Source organism: Acomys russatus, chromosome 25 (genome assembly GCF_903995435.1).
Source record: "Acomys russatus chromosome 25, mAcoRus1.1, whole genome shotgun sequence".
Taxonomy (NCBI): domain Eukaryota; kingdom Metazoa; phylum Chordata; class Mammalia; order Rodentia; family Muridae; genus Acomys; species Acomys russatus.
Genome location: NC_067161.1, coordinates 33,213,530 through 33,230,849, shown reverse-complemented (window position 1 = coordinate 33,230,849; position 17,320 = coordinate 33,213,530). Strand labels below are relative to the sequence as shown.

Sequence of the window (17,320 nt, the reverse complement as noted above, 5' to 3'; positions counted from 1 at the left end):
AGGCAGGAGAGGGACTTCCGCCTTACTCCGCTGTCCTCAAGAGCGCCGTGCTCTCTCGCAATGCGGACGCTGGCACCGGCTGAGGTACCAGCGCGACCCAAAGGGTCTTTCAGGCAGGGGCTGTCTTTAACTGCTTAAAAGACCCAAGTCCTGAAAAGCCTGGAAACAACACGCCGCAAAACTGGTTGTGGGTGTGTGCCTTTCCACTTAAAGGATTCACCCCTGAGCATCTTACTCTCCTAATAATCGAAAGAAGTGAGGTTGTGTTTGCCGACCAGGGATGTTATTCCACCGATAATGAATTTTTTAAAAATCGTAGGGCATGTTGAGGCAAGATATCACTTTAGCCCAGGCGGTCTAGAACTTGAAGTATTCCTGACTTAGTACACCCTGTTTGTTTGATTTTAAAAGTTTTATTTTCTTTGGTTTTTTAAGGCAAGGTTTCATTTGGTACGGGGTGACCACAAATTCCTTATGTACACCAGGTTGGTTAAAACACATGGTCTTCCATCTCCTATGCTGGGACTACAGGCGTTCTTCACCAAACATACTTGCCTGATAATTCTTTCTGTTTTGTTTTATTTTGAGTCAGGTCTCACTATGTAAACCAGGCTTGGAACTCAGTATTTAAAAAAAAAAAAAAAAAAAACATTTTATTTAACTTCAACTTATGTGTGTTGGTGTGAGAGTGTCAGATCTTGGAGTTACAGACAGTTGGGAACTGCTATGTGGGTGCTGGGAATTGAACCCAGGTCCTTTGGAAGAGCAGGCAGTGCTCTTGACCACTGAGCCATCTCTCCAGCCCCGGAACTCACTATTTAAACCAGGCTGGCTTTGAACTCAGATCTGCCTGCCTCCCAGTTGTCAGCGCTTCCTTTAAAGGCATGCACTACCTTGTTAGATATTTTTAATCTTTACTTCCTACCCTTTAACTCTGAAGAAGCTTCCAGACCCCATTTAGCCATTGTTGCAGTGAAGCTCCAAGCCTAGAGAGAGAAACCACCGACGTAGCAGTGAGGATACGGAGTGAGCTTGCTCTCTGTACTGTGTGTGCGGCCTGGCCTGTGAGGCCATTGCTGGGGGAGCTAGTAGTAAACCAGGACAGTCAAGCCCAACCTAAGCAGGCTATGTTGTACGGGCAGCTCAAAGGAGGCCATGATAAGATCGCTAGAGTGAAACAGCTTTGAAGTAATGAGAGAAGCCTGAAAGCACTCATCTGGCCTCATCCCAGGCAGAAACTGTACAATTGCCTGCCCTGCCCTGCCCTGCCCTGCCCTGCCCTGCCCTGCCCTGCTGTGTCTAGGGAGCATCACTATCCCCAGCAAGGCGCCTGGCTCACCTGGCTCAGCTAGCCAATGAGCACGTGATGGTATTCCTAACACTGCAGAGACAAAAGACACTTCCACGCAGGGCCTCCTAAAGAAACCAGAGACTACAGTTTCTCTAGGACAAGACTGAGCTGAGAGGCCAAGCAATGGCTTGAATTACCAGGTCTTTGTCTGTAGGCTATGGTCTCCAGTGTCTGCCAGGTGCCACAGCTGATGACAGAAGATGAAAGGCCCACAGTTCTCAGGCTTTTTCCTGCAGCACAGCTCCTGCTTCGGGCCTCCCAGGAAAGCCCGCTGGAGAGCCTTTTCCTCCACATGGCATAAACCTGGTGAGTATCTTAAGCAGTGTTGGGCAGTGCTGGGTCATACAGCTAGCCTAAGAAACCAGCACAGGTCTTGGCACAAAATAGGTATATGTTTTTCCAGATGTATGAGAGCTTCTGATATTAGAATTACCAAGAGATGGCTGGAGGAGAAATGGAGATTTTGGTGTTGGGAAAAGTTTAGCTTCCTCTAGGTTGAAACCTTGCTATACCCTGACTATTTAAGGTACGAATTATTTCACGAAAGACGCAGAAGAAACTGTTTGACTTAAAGAAATGGAACTAAGCATCTGGGGCAAAAGTTGGGTGCTTTTGTATATTTTTCTGTCATCTGGATATGGATTCACAGGAGTGTATTACACATTAATTTTTTCCCTGCAATGTATTGGAAACAGCGCTACAACTAGTATATTGAAAGTCTATTCTCTGGGTCTGGGGGTGTGGTTCAATTATTAATGTGCTAGCCTAGCATGTGTGAGGCCCTGGCTTTGAGTCCCAACACCCCTATAAACTCTACGTAATAGTATGTGTCTGTATGTGCTCAGGAGGTGGAGGCAGGAGAATCAGAAGTTAAAGGTCACCCTCTGTACTCAGTGAGTTCAAGGTTAGCCTGTTCTACATAACTTTGAGCCAATCAGGGCTATACAGAAAGAACCTAAATCAAAAAAGAAAGAAAAAAAAAAAATACTATGTATACAGTGTTTTTGCTTGCATGTACACCTGCACACCAGAAGAGGGCATCAGATGGTTGTGAGCCACCATGCGGTTGCTGGGAATTCAACTCAGGACCCCTGGAAGAGCAGTCAGTGCTCTTAACCTCTGAGCCATCTCTCCAGCCCCCAAAAAAGAATTCTTAAGTGAATAATACAGTAACTAATTGGCTCCAGGCAAGCAAAGGCAGATGAGCTCATTTTCAGTGTAATGAATCTAGCCTGGGAGCAGGTTTTTCTGCTTTTTAAACTATCCAAGGTGATTCTTAAGCTCAGGGTAAGTGGAGAAACTTCTGTAGTAAGACCTCAATGATAACACATTGCCAGGAAGAAGCCAGCAGTATTTATAAAAAAAAAAAAAAAAAAAAAAAAAAAAGACTGGATCAGTGTCACAGTTTTTAAATCAACCCTACTTTCTCTGGAAACCTCCATCCAAGAGCCAGGATGGCTGCAGAATTGCAGGGTCTAAGCTGGGAACGATGCATCTCTATCCAGTATATTAATAGTTGTCAGTCTAGCTCTGAAAGAACTGGCTCCACAGAGTCGCTTGGGTGTCAAAACCCCTGGTTTGTCCTGATGACACACACATGGAACACTAGCACTCAGAAGAAGAGACAGGAAAAGCAGAAATTTGAGGTCAAGGCTGGGTTACATAATGAGTTTTAGAGCAACCTGAGTATACACAGACACCCTGCCTTGAAAATGACACCAAACCAGGACTGAAGAAATGGCTCAGTGGTTAAGAGCTCTTCCAGAGGACTTGGGTTCAATTCCCAGCACCCACATGGCAGCTCACAACTGTCTGGAATTCCAGTTCCCAGTGATCTGACACTTTCACAACAATGCACATAAAATAAAATTAAATAATTTATTATTTTAAATAAACCAAATAAGTGAATAAAAAATTAAAGAACAATAGAGCCAGGCATGGTGGCCCATGCCTGTGATCCCAGCACTCGGGGAGAAAGAGGCAGGGGGATCTCTGTGAGTTCGAGACCAGCCTGATCTACACAGAGAAACCTGTCTCAAAGGAAGAAGGAAAGAAAGAAAAGAAAAGAAAGAAAGAACAATAAGCCATTCGATGAGAGAAAGACAACAAAACTGAAAAGGAGGGACTTTCCCAGTAGCTTGACAGTCCAGAAGAACTCAGCCCTGCCCCTCCAGTGCTATGGACAGGTTCTGATACACACTGTTTCCCAGGCTACAGCCTCCAGGCAAAGTGAAAGCTGAGAAATCAGGCAGGGCACTTGGGAAGATGCAGTTGTTCTGATAAATTATTTCTGAAGATGATTTGCCTTAGTGAGTGAGTCTCCACTGCTGTAGTGTCCACAAAAAGATTCCTGTGAGTACCAGCCTTCTCGGTGGGTTTGTTGTTGTTTGTTTTGTTTTTATTTATTTATGTTTGTTTGTTTGTTTGTTGAGACAGGGTTTCTCTGTGTAGCCCTGGCTGTCCTGGACTTGCTTTGTAGATCAGGCTGGCCTCGAACTCACAGAGATCTGCCTGCTTCTGCCTCCCAAGTGATGGGATTAAAGGTATGTGCCACCACTGTCCAGCTTTAGTGGATTTAAAAGGGGATTTGGGGCCTTCAGAGATGTCAGCACTTAAGAGCACTTGCTGCTCTTGCAGTGGACCCAAGTTCAGTTCCCAGCACCCATGATGAGTTGCATGCCTCACAACTACCTGTGACCCCAGCTTCAGAGAATCCAGTGACCTCTTCTGGTCTCTGCAAGTGGGACTGCACTTACACAGTACACTTACATAAACGTAGGCAAACACTCTCTGCTGGCTAGTTTTATGTCATCATGACACAAGGTAGAGTCATCAGAGAAGAGAGAACCTTAGTTGATAAAATGCCTCCGGGGTGGAGAGATGGCTTAGCCATTAAAGGCTAGGCTCACAACCAAAAACATAAGAGAACATGCCTCCATTGAATATGGCTGTAAGTCATCTTCTTAATTGGTGGTCAATGTGGGAGGGCCCTGCTCATTGTGGGCAGTGCCACCCCTGGACTAGCAGTGGTCCTGGGTTCTATAAGAAAGCAAGCCATGAGGAACAAGCCAGTAGACAGCACCCATTCCATGGCCTCTTCATCAGCTCCTGCCTCCCAGTTCCTGCCTCACTGCTTTTGATGATGAACTGTTATATGGAAATATATGCAAAATAAAGGGCTTCGGAATGCAGCTTAACTGGTAGAGCGCTTGTCAACACACGCGTGAAAAGCCCTTGGCTCAATCTGCAGCATTACGCTGACCAGCCATAGTGGTGCACATTTTTGATCCCAGCACTTGAAAGGTGAAGACAGAAGGACCAGAAGTTCAAAGCCGCTGTCCGCTACAAAGCAAGTTGGAGGCCATCCTGAGATACGAGAGACCCTGGCTCAATCAGCCAACCAACCAATAAATCAATCAAATGACACTTAGCTCAGAATTCAGCCCCTGCTCCCTTTCTCAGACATCCACCTGGAGGGCAGACTGTAGACTCTTGATGTGTGTTCTAGGCCAGAAGATGGCATCTACGTTAGTTAAGCACTTGTGTACCAGTTTCCTCAAAAAGAGAGAAAACATCCCTCCTCGGAGGGAATCTCCTGATGACACTACAATGTTCTAAGGGGAGGTGGAAATTTTCATCCAGCCAGGCAGTGTCTTAACACTCAGGAAATAAACAACTCAATGGCTTCAGTACCTATGAGTGGCCAGGTTCACTAGGAAGTAAGGAACACAGTGAGACACTAGCAGAGAAGTCCCAGCTGCCTGGAAGAGACAGAGACCAAAGCTCAGCCTGTTGAGGTACCTGCAAACTGTGCAGCGTACTCCACGTTTCTGGCTTTTATGAGCCATCATCTATGCTGGGGGTGGGCTTTTGGTGACATAGATGTCTTTGGGACATTTCTGTTCTTGTAAGTAACCACCTATATTCAAGCCTAATAAAACCTGCCTGAAAAAAACAAAGCTCACCTTAATGGTGAGCTCAGCGTTGCGTACTTCGGTCTGTCATCTGTTCTCTAGCTGGGCTGATTAGAATTTTGTCCGTATCTCTTCCAAGAAGTGTGGCACACAACAGCAGTAACTCAGCGTGCTCTTTCAGAGATCTCCTGGCTGCATCTGCTATTGTGTTGCCTTTCGGTCCAGTCCTTGATGGCCACTCTACAGCTCACAACCCGCCTCTGTTACATAATCTTGAGTGAACTACTTTTCCTCTGCGCCTTGGCTCTCCTCCTGTGTTGGAAGAACTGAAGAACTGAAAAGGAGGAGACCTGATAGTGGCAGTTTGCCGAAAGGCTGGGAATGGAGGAATTGAGCCCAAAAAGAGAGCAGTTAGTGCCAGTGTGAATCTGAGAATAGGCTCTCTCTACTCCCTCCCCCACTCTTCAACCCAATAACAGGGACAAATCAAAACCCCCAGATAACTGCTGAGCCGTCTCTCCAGCCCACTCCACCAAGATTTTCTTACTAAGAATCTACAGATATTAGGAGGCCGAGGCAGGAGGATTGCAAGTGTGAGGCCAGCCTGACTATGTATAGAGATCTTTTCTCAGAGCTTATTGGTAGAATACTGATCTAGTATACTAGTTATCTCTGTTGCTATAACATATCCTGAAAAAAGCAACTTAAGGGAGAAAGGCTTTATCTTGGCGCACAGTAGGTCCTGGTGGTAGGAGGTTAAGGCAGCTGGTCACACTGCATCCGTGGTCACGGAGAAGCAGAGCACAACCAACAAACACATGTTCAGTTAGCTTTCTATATTTTCTTCTTTTTAAAAATTTATGAAGCCGGGCACGGTGGTGCACTCCTGTAATCGAAACACTGGGAGGCAGGAACAGGAGGATCTCTGTGAGTTCGAGGCCAGCCTGGTCTACAAAGTGAGTCCAGGACAGCTAAGGCTACACAGAGAAACCCTAAAAAGTGTGTGTGTGTGTGTGTGTGTGAGCATACCCGCAGAGACCAGAGGAGGTGTCAGATCCCTTCAAACTGGGTTACAGGCAGTTCTAAGCTGCCAGATCTGGGTAATGGGACCCAAATGCAAGTTCTTTGCAAGAGTAGCAAGCATTCTTAACCACTTAGCCAGTTTTCCAGCCTGAGATTTCTCTTTTTCTGTAGTCTACGCCTCAAGCCCCAAACAAATGGTGTAGCCTCCATTAGAGTGAGGCCTCTCACTCCATTGACTTAATCTGAATAATCCCTCACAGTGGTGTTTACAGCAGAGGTCCTCAACCTTCCCAGTGTCAAGACCCTTTAATACAGTTTCTTATGTTGTGGTGACCCCCAACCATAAAATTATTTTCGTTGCTACTTCCTAACTGTAATTTTGCTACTGTTAAGAAATGTAATGTAGAGCCGGGCGTGGTGGCGCACACCTTTAATCCCAGCACTCGGGAGGCAGAGGCAGGCGGATCGCTGTGAGTTCGAGGCCAGCCTGGTCTACAAAGTGAGTCCAGGATGACCAAGGCTACACAGAGAAACCCTGTCTCGAAAAACCAAAAAAAAAAAAAAAAAAAAAAAAAAAGAAAGAAATGTAATGTAGAAATCTGTGTTTTCTACTGCACCAACCAAGGACAATACATGCAGTAAACTTAGAACCCCTACCCAGATCTAGCCAATGGACAGGACATTCTCCACAGTTGAGTGGAGAGCAGGGACTTACTCTGACATGAACTATGGTGCCCCATATTTGACCACGTCCCCTTGGTGGGGAGGCCTGGTGGCTCTCAGAGAAAGGATAAGCAGGCTACCAAGATGAGACTCGATAGCCTATGATCATATAGTGGGGGAGGAGGTCCCTCTGGGTCACAGACATAGGGGAAGGGAATACAGTGAAAGTGGGAGGGAGGGAGGATACAAGGGATGGGATAACAATTGAGATGTAATCTGAATAAGTTAATTAAATTTTTTAAAAAGTCTGTGTTTTCAGCCGGGCGTGGTGGTGCACCCCTTTAATCCCAGCACTCGGGAGACAGAGGCAGGCGGATTACTGTGAGTTCAAGACCCGCCTGGTCTAAAAAGTGAGTCCAGGACAGCCAAGGCTACACAGTGAAACCTTGTCTTGGAAAAAAATAATAAACCTGTGTTTTCCCATGGTCTTAGGTGACTTGTGTGAAAAGGTCTTCTGAAAGCCACGGGCTGGAGACATGCAGGTTGAGGAGCGCTGGGTTAGAGGTCTCCCTCCTCGGTGGTCCTAGATCTTGTCAAGTGGACACTAACCATCACACTCTGGGCTCAACTGTGGGGGAGTGCTAGTAAAAGAAGAGAGCTCCCATTTTGGTTTTGTTGTTGTTGCTGTTGTTTTCGAAACAGGGCTTCTTTGTTTAGCCTTGGCTATCCTGGACTCATTTTGTAGGCCTCGAACCCACAGAGATCCGACTGCTTCTGCCTCCCTTAGTGCTGGGATTATAGGCGTGCACCAGTGCACCCAGCTGAGGGCCGCCATTTCCGGCTCATGCAGCTACAGGTGCACAAAAATCATGCCGATCCACTGCTGCACACCTGCTTTAAACTTCTTGTGTGGTCTGGGGTAGGTGCTTTCCCCTTGCTGTCACTCTTCTCATCTGTAAGTCAGACCTTAATAACGGTAATGAGATGTCACAGTTTTTGACAAAATTATTCATGTCACTGGAATGGCTAAATTTAAAAGGCTGACAGCATCAAGTGCTGACAAGGACATTGAACAACTGACATCTCAAACACTGTTGTTGGAAATTCAAGTTGGTAAAGTCCACCAACTAAAGATAAAAATACAAGAACCCTTGGAGGGCAGTAGTGTTGTACACCTTTAATCCCAACACTCAAGAGGCAGAGGCTGGCAGATCTCTGTGAGTTCAAGGCCAGCCTGGTCTACAGAGTGAGTTCTAGGACAGCCAGGGCTATTACACAGAGAAAACTTGTCTCAAAAAACAAAAACAAAACAACCATACATGAACCCAGTGGTTTAGTGACTCCAGTTCTGAGTGTATATCCCGTAGAAATAAGTGCTCATGTGTACCACAGGTCATGTTTCAATATTCATAGCAACTGCATTAGAGGCCAAGTACATGGGTTGACACCACTTTCAGACAAACACTTTCTGCCAAGAACTAATTCATTCCACAAGAACAGTGTTAACCCTACCCAAGGGTTGTGCCCCAAGACCTACTTACCTTGAAGTGGGTACTAAAGAGATACCTGTGAAGATTCTGCCTCCTCCTCCTCCTGCTCACCACTTGAGCCAGCTTCCAGGATGGTAATCCTCAATGGATATGCTCAGATTACGCTGGAGCCACGACGGCAGCTTTATTAATCAAAAGTTAGAAATAACAACAGCATCTGCTGTACAAACAACCCTCAGGATATTCATACCATAGGATTTTAAACTGAAAGAGAAAAGCAGTAGACTGTAGATGGGCCTCAATGTTGAATGAAAGCAGCTAGGTGCAAGATGGCGGACAGTGCGAGTCCATCTTAACAAAGACCACAAAGGAAGGCGAGGAAAGCTGAGCAGCTGACAGGTGTTGAGGAAGATCTCTGGGACATCAGGTTCTTTTTTATCCTGGTGGTGGTTTCATGTGTAGATATAGCAAAAAAAAAAGTCACCACAGGTAGGCAGGTGGTGGCGGCGCACACCTTTAATCCCAGCACTTGGGAGGCAGAGTCAGGCAGATCTCTGTGAGTTCGAAGCCAGCCTGCTCTACGGAATGAGTTCCAGGACAGCCAGGGCTGTTACAAAGAGAATCTCTGTCTCAGAAAACAAAAACAAAAAACAAAACAAAAGCTACTGTATGTAAGTCAAAAGAGAGGAACATGCGAGCCAGTGAGATGGCTCAGCGCCACAAAGCCTGGCAAAGGAAGTTCAAACCCAGCTGTCCACTACCTGGTTAATGTAAGGAGAGAACTGACGCTCAGATGCTGGCTTCTGAACTCCACAGGCCTACATGGCTTGCACACAAAATAAACTTAAAAAAAAAAAATTAGTGTTTTAGGCCCAGCAAGATGTCTCAGCAGCCTACTGACCTCCACATGCATGGCCTGACATTACAAGAACACACACACACACACACACACACACACACACACAGAGAGAGAGAGAGAGAGAGAGAGAGAGAGAGAGAGAGAGAGAGAGAGAGAGAGAGAGAGATCTTTTTTCTTTTTTCTTTTTTTTTTTTTGAGATAGGGTTTTTCCATGCATGTAGCCCTGGCTGTCCTGGAACTCTCTTTGTAGACCAGTCTGGCCTCAAATTCACAACAATAAATGTTAAAAATGTTGATCTGAGCCAGGCTGGTGGCACATGCCTGTAATTCCAGCACTCTGGGAGACAGAGGCAGAAGGATCTCTGTGAGTTCAGGCCAGCCTGGTCTATAAAGTGAGTCCAGGACAGCCAAGAATACATAGAGAAACCCTGTCTCGGGAGAAAATAAAAGCAAGCAAAGAAAGAAAAAATACCTGGGCGTGGTGGTGCACGCCTTTAATCCCAGCACTTGGGAGGCAAAGGCAGGCTGATCACTGTGAGTTTGAGGCCAGCCTGGTCTACAAAGCGAGTCTAGGACAGTCAAGGCTACACAGAGAAACCCTGTCTCAAAAATCAAAAAACAAGCTCTTTTTCTCAGGCTGCCGGGAAGGTGGCGGACATTCAGACAGAGCGTGCTTACCAAAAGCAACCTACAATCTTTCAAAACAAGAAACGTGTTTTGCTGGGAGAAACCAGCAAGGAGAAACTCCCTCAGTACTACAAAAACATCGGTCTAGGCTTCAAGGCGCCCAAGGAGGCCATCGAGGGCACCTATATAGACAAGAAATGCCCCCTCATGGGTAACGTCTCCATCCGAGGTCGGATCCTGTCTGGTGTCATGACAAAGATGAAGATGCAGAGGACCATTGTCATCCGCAGGGACTACCTCCATTACATCCGGAAGTACAATCGCTTTGAGAAGCGCCACAAGAACATGTCTGTGCACCTGTCCCCCTGTTTCAGGATGTGCAGATTGGCGATATCGTCACCGTGGGAGAGTGCAGGTCGTTCGGTTCAATGTGCTCAAGGTCACCAAGGCTGCTGGCACCAAGAAGCAGTTTCAGAAGTTCTGAGGGGGCGCAAGCTTGCTCCCCAGAGCAAATAAAGTTATTTTCCAACTTAAAAAAATAAAAAATAAAAAAACAAAACAAAAAGAAAAGAAAAAGTAGGACAGCCAAGGCTACACAGAGAAACCCTGTCTCAAAAAACAAAACGCAAAACAAAAAAGAAAAGAAAAAAACAATATTGGGCCAGAGAGATGGCTCAGAGGCTAAAAAGCATTTGTAAACTCCCTGATATAGGTGCTGGGAACTGAACCCAGATCCTCCAGAAGAGCCTAAGTGCTCTAACAGTCAAACCATACTTCCAGGCCCTGAAAGATTTTTTTTTTAGGACATGGTAGTGTGATAATACATGCCGTGAGCTTTACATGGTGTCAGGGTTAATTTCCCCAGGGTTAATTTCCCCAGGGCCCTTGGAGCCTCCGTGGCTGCTCATTCACATATGGCTGCCAGTCACTCTCTGCCGAGGCTGGAGCAGCAGGGAGTTTCTGGAAGGTCCCTATATGGAGGAGAGTTTAGTGCCCAGAGTCCAGCCTTGGACCTTGGCCTTGGACAGAGCTCCAGAAAGGTCCCTCGGATAGCTTTCTTGCCTCTCCTTGGGCCTGTGCAGAGCCTCCTGATGGACGACACTCTGAGGACACTGCTTGGGAAGTGGGAGGCAGGAGTAGTGTCCATTCCTAAGTGGCAGGGGAGAGTGGCAAAGTTGGTTGACACAAAGAGGGCCTCTCTACAAGGCAGGAACTAAGAAGTGGCATTGTGTATACTAGTGTGTCAGTGAGCTCAACTCTACAACACCAGGAGAGATTGCAAAACTGCCACTGGCTACATAAACCGCGCCAGATTACACAAGAGAAAAGTGAGGGGATAGACTTTGAACCTGGGTGGGGCTATCTCACACAAGAGGTTAGAGCTTATCACTAGACTGCCCTTTACTTGCTCCACCCTGCCCCGCAGTGGAGAATCTACCCTGAGTACCCCAGGTGCTCACAGAAGGCGGAGACAAGGCACTGTAGCCATGCAGCTCATTCCCCCAAACCACCATCACTCCCAGATGTGCCCAGCAGATGGTGCCAGAGGGCCACTTGTCTGTCACAGAATGGCCCGCCTCCACCCCTATCTTCTTTGCTTCCATCTAGAACGTAGGGAAGACCTATCCAGAAGCCTGGTCTGACCCGGGCCTGACTAGCAGAGGCCGCATACCAGTGCAGCTGGGTCCTGGGTCCTGTCCTCCAGCCCTACTCCAGTGTCCCTCTGTGGAATGAGTTCACTTTAGGTGGTGCAGCAGGGGCAGGAGGGCTTTTTAAGGCAGAAGCTAGGGCAGATGAGTGATGAGGAAAAAGATGGCCTTAGAAGTCTCACTACTGGCCGGGTGTGGTGGCACACACCTTTAATCCAGCACTCAGGAGGCAGAGGCAGGCAGATCGCTGTGAGTTCGAGGCCAGCCTAGTCTACAAAGAGAATTCCACGATAGCTAGGGCTATTACACAGAAAAACTCTGTCTCGGTGGGGGCGGGGGGGAGGAAGTTTCACTACTGGGCCTATGTGGATGAGGACAGAGGGACAAGGTAGTCTGAGGTTTGCTTTTCACTGAGCTAGGCATGGAACAAGGAAGGGCCATGCACACACTAGGCAGGCACTATGCCACCAAGCCCTAGCCCCAGCCCACAAGCTGTTGTTTTAAGTTTTGCTTATAGAAGCACAGGAAGGGGCAGGTGCTCAAGGGATTTCCAGGAGCATAGAGAGCATTGCACGCTGGAAGGGTAGCCAAGTGCAGGCCAAGGTTAGGGGTACAGCTGCTGGAGACTGGGAGCTGTGATGGAAAGATGGAGAGAGGTGTTTGTCCGATTGTGCTTTGCAGTACTAACCAATGATGAGTGGGCGGTCCAGCCCTGGTTAAGAGATACACTGCTCTCGCAGAGGGCTGAAGGTCAGTTCCCAGCATTCATACGGGGCAATTCACATCGATAACTCCAGCTCCAGGGGATCTCATGCCCTCTTCTGGATTCCTCAGGCACCTGTACTCACATGTGTACATATATGCCTGTACTGTGTGTGCATGACTGCACAAACACACAAATTTAAGATAGGGCTGGAGAGGTGGCTCAGAGGTTAAGAGCACTTCCTGCTCTTGTAGAGGACTTGAGATCATTTAAAGAACTTATACCAGGTGCCTCCAGGAAATCCAATATTCTCTTCTGGCCTTTCTGGCCACTGCAAACACATGCTGCACATAGAGACAAGGAGGAAAACAACACACACACACACACACACACACACACACTAAAGTTAAAACTATCTGTTTTTCCAGGCATGGTGGCAAATGCCTTAAATCCCAACACTTGGGAGGCAGAGGCAGGCAAATCACTGTGAGTCTGAGGCCAGCCTGGTCTACAAAGGGAGGCCAGGACAGCCATGGTTACACAGAGAAACCCTGTCTCAAAAAACCAAGGAAAAAGCTGGGTGGTGGTGGTGCACACCTTTAATCTCTGCACTCGGGAGGCAGAGGCAGGCAGATCGCTGTAAGTTTGAGGCCAGCCTGGTCTACAAAGCGAGTCCAGGGCAGCCAAGGCTACACAGAGAAACCCTATCTTGAAAAAACAAACAAAAAACAAGAAGAAGAAGGAGGAGGAGCACTGTGAGTGATTTGTGGCATCTTCATACCAATACATGAGTTTGATGCTGTAATCCTGAAAGCACAGCTGGCATAATGAAGCAGCTCACATCAGTACTCCATGCAGAAGGAAGACTCCGTGAAGCTTGACTTCAATGCAGAATAGGCAGAAGAGCATTGATACTGCATGTTTAGTCCTGAAATGGGAGCTGAGGGTAAAGACTGCATAGTTCTGAGCTTTCATTGTGTCAGACATTTTGGATGGCATACTTCTTACCATCTTAGCTCACTTTAGAACAGTGAGGGGCCTGCTACTTGAGCATTCTCAGGAGGACCCTGGCTTTCAAGAGCTCCTACCTTTGTTGGAATCATTCAGTGGGCTTTGACGTTACACTGTACTTCTGATGCATGAAATGGTGCAGGTCCACCTGCACCTCAGGCTGAAGACAGAAATGTCCCAGTGTCTCTAGGTTGTAAGCAAATAATCTCATTTAGAAAATTTCACATATCCCCATCCCTGTTTTTAAAATGCTGGCTTCTGATTTCCAGTGCTCTGCATACCTCCTACCTCTAGGATCTGAGATAAACATGGAAACTGAAAAGACCTACAAAGGCAATCCTTAAGATTTTGTGTCAAGGAAACCTCTGAGAGGGGCTGGAGAGATGGTTCAGTGGTTAAGAGTTAAAAAAAAAAAAAAAAAAATCAAAGCTTGTCGCATGCCTGTAATCCCAACACTTGAGGAGGTAGAGGCAGGTGGATCTCTGGGAGGCCAGCTTGGTCTACAAAAACCTTCCCTAGTTAATTAATTTCCCAGAGCCCATGCCTGGAGGCTCACAACTACCTATAACCCCAGCTCCAGGGGTGATCCAACACCATCTTATGGCCTCTATGGATACCAGCATTCAGGAACACAATACCTCTCCCCCCGCATCCCCTCACTTTGCCCCATCCCACCTCCCCCCAAAAAAGAAAAAAGGTGGGTTTGGTGATGCATACCTTTAATTCCAGCTATTGGAAGGCAGAAAGAAGCAGATTTCTGTAAGTTCAAGGCCAGGCTACACTAGTCAGGCCTACATAGTGAAATTCTGACATTGGTGTAGCATGTGTGTGTATATGTATGTATGTGTGTATGTATGTATGTAGGTAAGAGAGGTCAGTTGTAGTGGTGTGCAGCATTGGGAATTCAAAGGTTCTACCACATAGTAAGTCTGAGGACAGCTGGGGAGGCTATTAAAAAAAAAAAAAAAGGCCCAATAGGGATTCAAAGCAACTTTCCATCTCTGGCAACTCAGAATTGAGACAGATCAGCTACTTAGTGAGGCTGGTGATGGAGAAACACACCATGCACACGAGGAAAGACACCCAGAGACTCTGGCTGTCTTATAAAGGGTGGGAAATTACATCAGCACTGAGCCCAGAGCCAGGGAAAGAGGGAGCCCCAGCGGGGAGAAATGAGCACAGAGGTAGATGCAGTCAGCAACAGTAGTCTTCCATCTGTCTAAATGGGGAGCTGTGGAGAGTTGTTTCTCAGTGTAAAGTGTAGCGCAGTGCTGAGGATCCTTAGGTCTAGCCTAGCTTGCTGCAAAGGGATGAACAGCCACCCCGAACTCCTTGTAGAACCACAGGAAACTACAGTGGTGAAGGCTAGAAATGGCTCTGAATTTGCCTTCCATCACCCACATGGTGGCTCAACCCAGTGTTAAGTCCAGCTTCAGGAATATAACACACATTTCTGGCCTCTATGGTCACTGCACTCCTGTGCACATACCCACCCACCCACCCAGAGAACATAAAAGCTACCTACATTTGTGGGTGGTGGGAAGCACAAGGCCCTGCTATGGTACCTCAGTCCTTTACCCCCTCTGCCACATGTGCTTCTCTGTGGGCACCCGAGGGTCATGTGATTCAGGAAGTCCAGTTCCATGGGAACAGAGACAGTGCTGGTATCCCACCACTTGCATTGATCAAATGGTGACAGTAGTGGGGCAAATATTCCCTATCCTTTACTCTTCCTGGCATCCCTTTACATAAGGGTTGTCAAGACAAGACCAGCAGGAGCAAAGTCACCTTTGCTTGACCATCACAGTAGGGACAGCGTGACACACATAGAACATCAGGAGGTGGCGTGTGTATGCTTATAAAAAGTTTATTGAGCACAATATACGAGGGCAATGGTCCAGGCAGTAATGGAAGTACTGCCTGCAGCACAGGGCCTAGACAGTGTTTTTTTCTGAGCATTCCATACAGGAGTACAACACATTGTAATCATATCCCCTTTACCCACCTGGCTGCTTTTTTTTTTTTTTTTTAATGTAGATTCACTCTCTTTTTACTTTGAATATTCTATTTTTGCTCTCCATCTCTCCTCTTCATGTGTAGCTCTCTGGCCCCCATTTCTGTTGTGACAAGTGGAACCAAGGCAGATGGTTTCACATTTGCTTGCTTTTGTGGTCAGCACTTTGGTGGTCTTCCCTTCTTCCTGCAGCACACTTTGGGGTTCTTGGTGGCAGCGTTGCCCTTAGCTATGACCACAGCCCTCATCTTGTTCTACACACCACCCACCTGTTTTGGACAGGATTTGTCCCCAAGTCCATGTCTCAGTAGGAGTCCTAACTGGTGTTTTGAGAGCTTGTGAGACCTGGCTGGCAAAGGTGAGTCACAGGGGCAGCTTCTACCTTCTTTGCTTCGTGTCTCCCTCTTTCACTGAGGCCACAACTTGACAACTCCTACTGCTGCCATGAACAAGGAAAGCAGCCCTCACACTGTTCCTTTCCCAACATGGCAGACTGTATTCTGAAGCTGGGCCAAAATAATATATATATAGTTTTTCGAGACTGTGTTTCTCTGTGTAGCCTTGGCTGTCCTGGACTTTGTAGACCAGGCTAGCCTCAAACTCAGTGACCCAGCAGCCTCTGCCTCCAGAGTGCTGGGATTAAAGGTGTGTGACACCACTGCCCGGCCAAAAATAAATCTCTTAAAACGCTCCTGTCAGGTGTTTGTTGACAGTTACAGAAAGCAAGTACTCTATTCCATTTCAAAGACTAGGGGCACAAAATCCCAGCACTGAGGAGACAGAGGCAGGTGGACTGCTGTGAGTGACCCACAGTGGGACCAGCTATGTAAGACAGGTTTACGCTAATTATGGTAATGAACCTTTTAAAAAAGATTTATTATGTATAGTGTTCTGCCTGCAGGCCAGAAGAGGGCAAAAGATCTCATTATAAGATGGCTATGAACCATCATGTGGTTGCTGGGATTTGAACTCAGGAACTTTGCAAGAGCAGCCAGTGCTCGGAACCTCTGGCCCATCTCTCCAGCCCTAGTATCCATACCTTTAATCCCAGTACTTGGAAGGCAGAAGCAACTGCATCTTATAAGTTCAAGAGCAGTAGATAATGGGTTTATATTGGTCTATACTGACAGCTAGAGTTACATACTGAGACCCTGTTTCACTAAGCATCCCTGTTGGCCTGAACCCAGAGATCCGCCTACTTGCCTCTGCTTCCCAAGTACTGCGATCACACATGTGAGGCACCATGCACAGGCAAGCAGTTCTTAGCCCTAGACATATGTACGCCCAGGCACTCCTCTAGATAGTGAAAGTAAAGTAAAATCTCTGCAGGCATCAAGATGGAAAACAACATAAATATTGTTTGCTAGGTCGTTCTGAAAAAAGAACAGACTGTGTGGACATCACCGTTCCATTCAAAACACACCTGGAACAAACAAAAAGTATTTAATATACAACCAGGAGGGGATAAAGGTTAGGAAACCAGGAGGGTCAGAGGTTAAGAACACCTGCTGCCCAGCCGGGCGTGGTGGCACACACCTTTAATCCCAGCACGCGGGGAGGCAGAGGCAGGTGGATCGCTGTGAGTTCAAGGCCAGCCTGGTCTACAAAGGGAGTCCAGAACAGCCAAGACTACACAGAGAAACCCTGTCTCAAAAAAACAAAAAACAAAACAAAACAAAAGAACACCTGCTGCTCTCCCAGAAGTTGAATTTGGTGTTTAGCACCCACACCAGCAGCTCACAATTCGGGAACTCCAGAGGATCTGATGCCCTCTTCTGGCTTCCGTGGGCACCACACAAATGAATAAAATAATCAGCCAAAAAAAGAGAAAACCTTTTGCAAAGGCAAAATGTCTCCCAATGGCCACTAATGGTTAAATGGTGTCGAGTCTCTGAGGTGCCATTATACAGAGCAGGCAGGCAGTAACCACACAACTATACTGTACATTCTACTTTAAATAGCTATGACTGTAGTGATAAATAATTGAGGTGTACTTACCCTGACTCAATCCTCACA

General features: G+C 46.9%; 1 pseudogene; it reads left to right on the top strand.

The window, feature by feature from the left end:
* The first annotated feature begins 60 nt into the window (after nt 1–60).
* LOC127207900 (40S ribosomal protein S11-like) lies at nt 61–10,411 on the top strand (annotated as a pseudogene).
* Nucleotides 10,412–17,320: the final 6,909 nt, after the last annotated feature.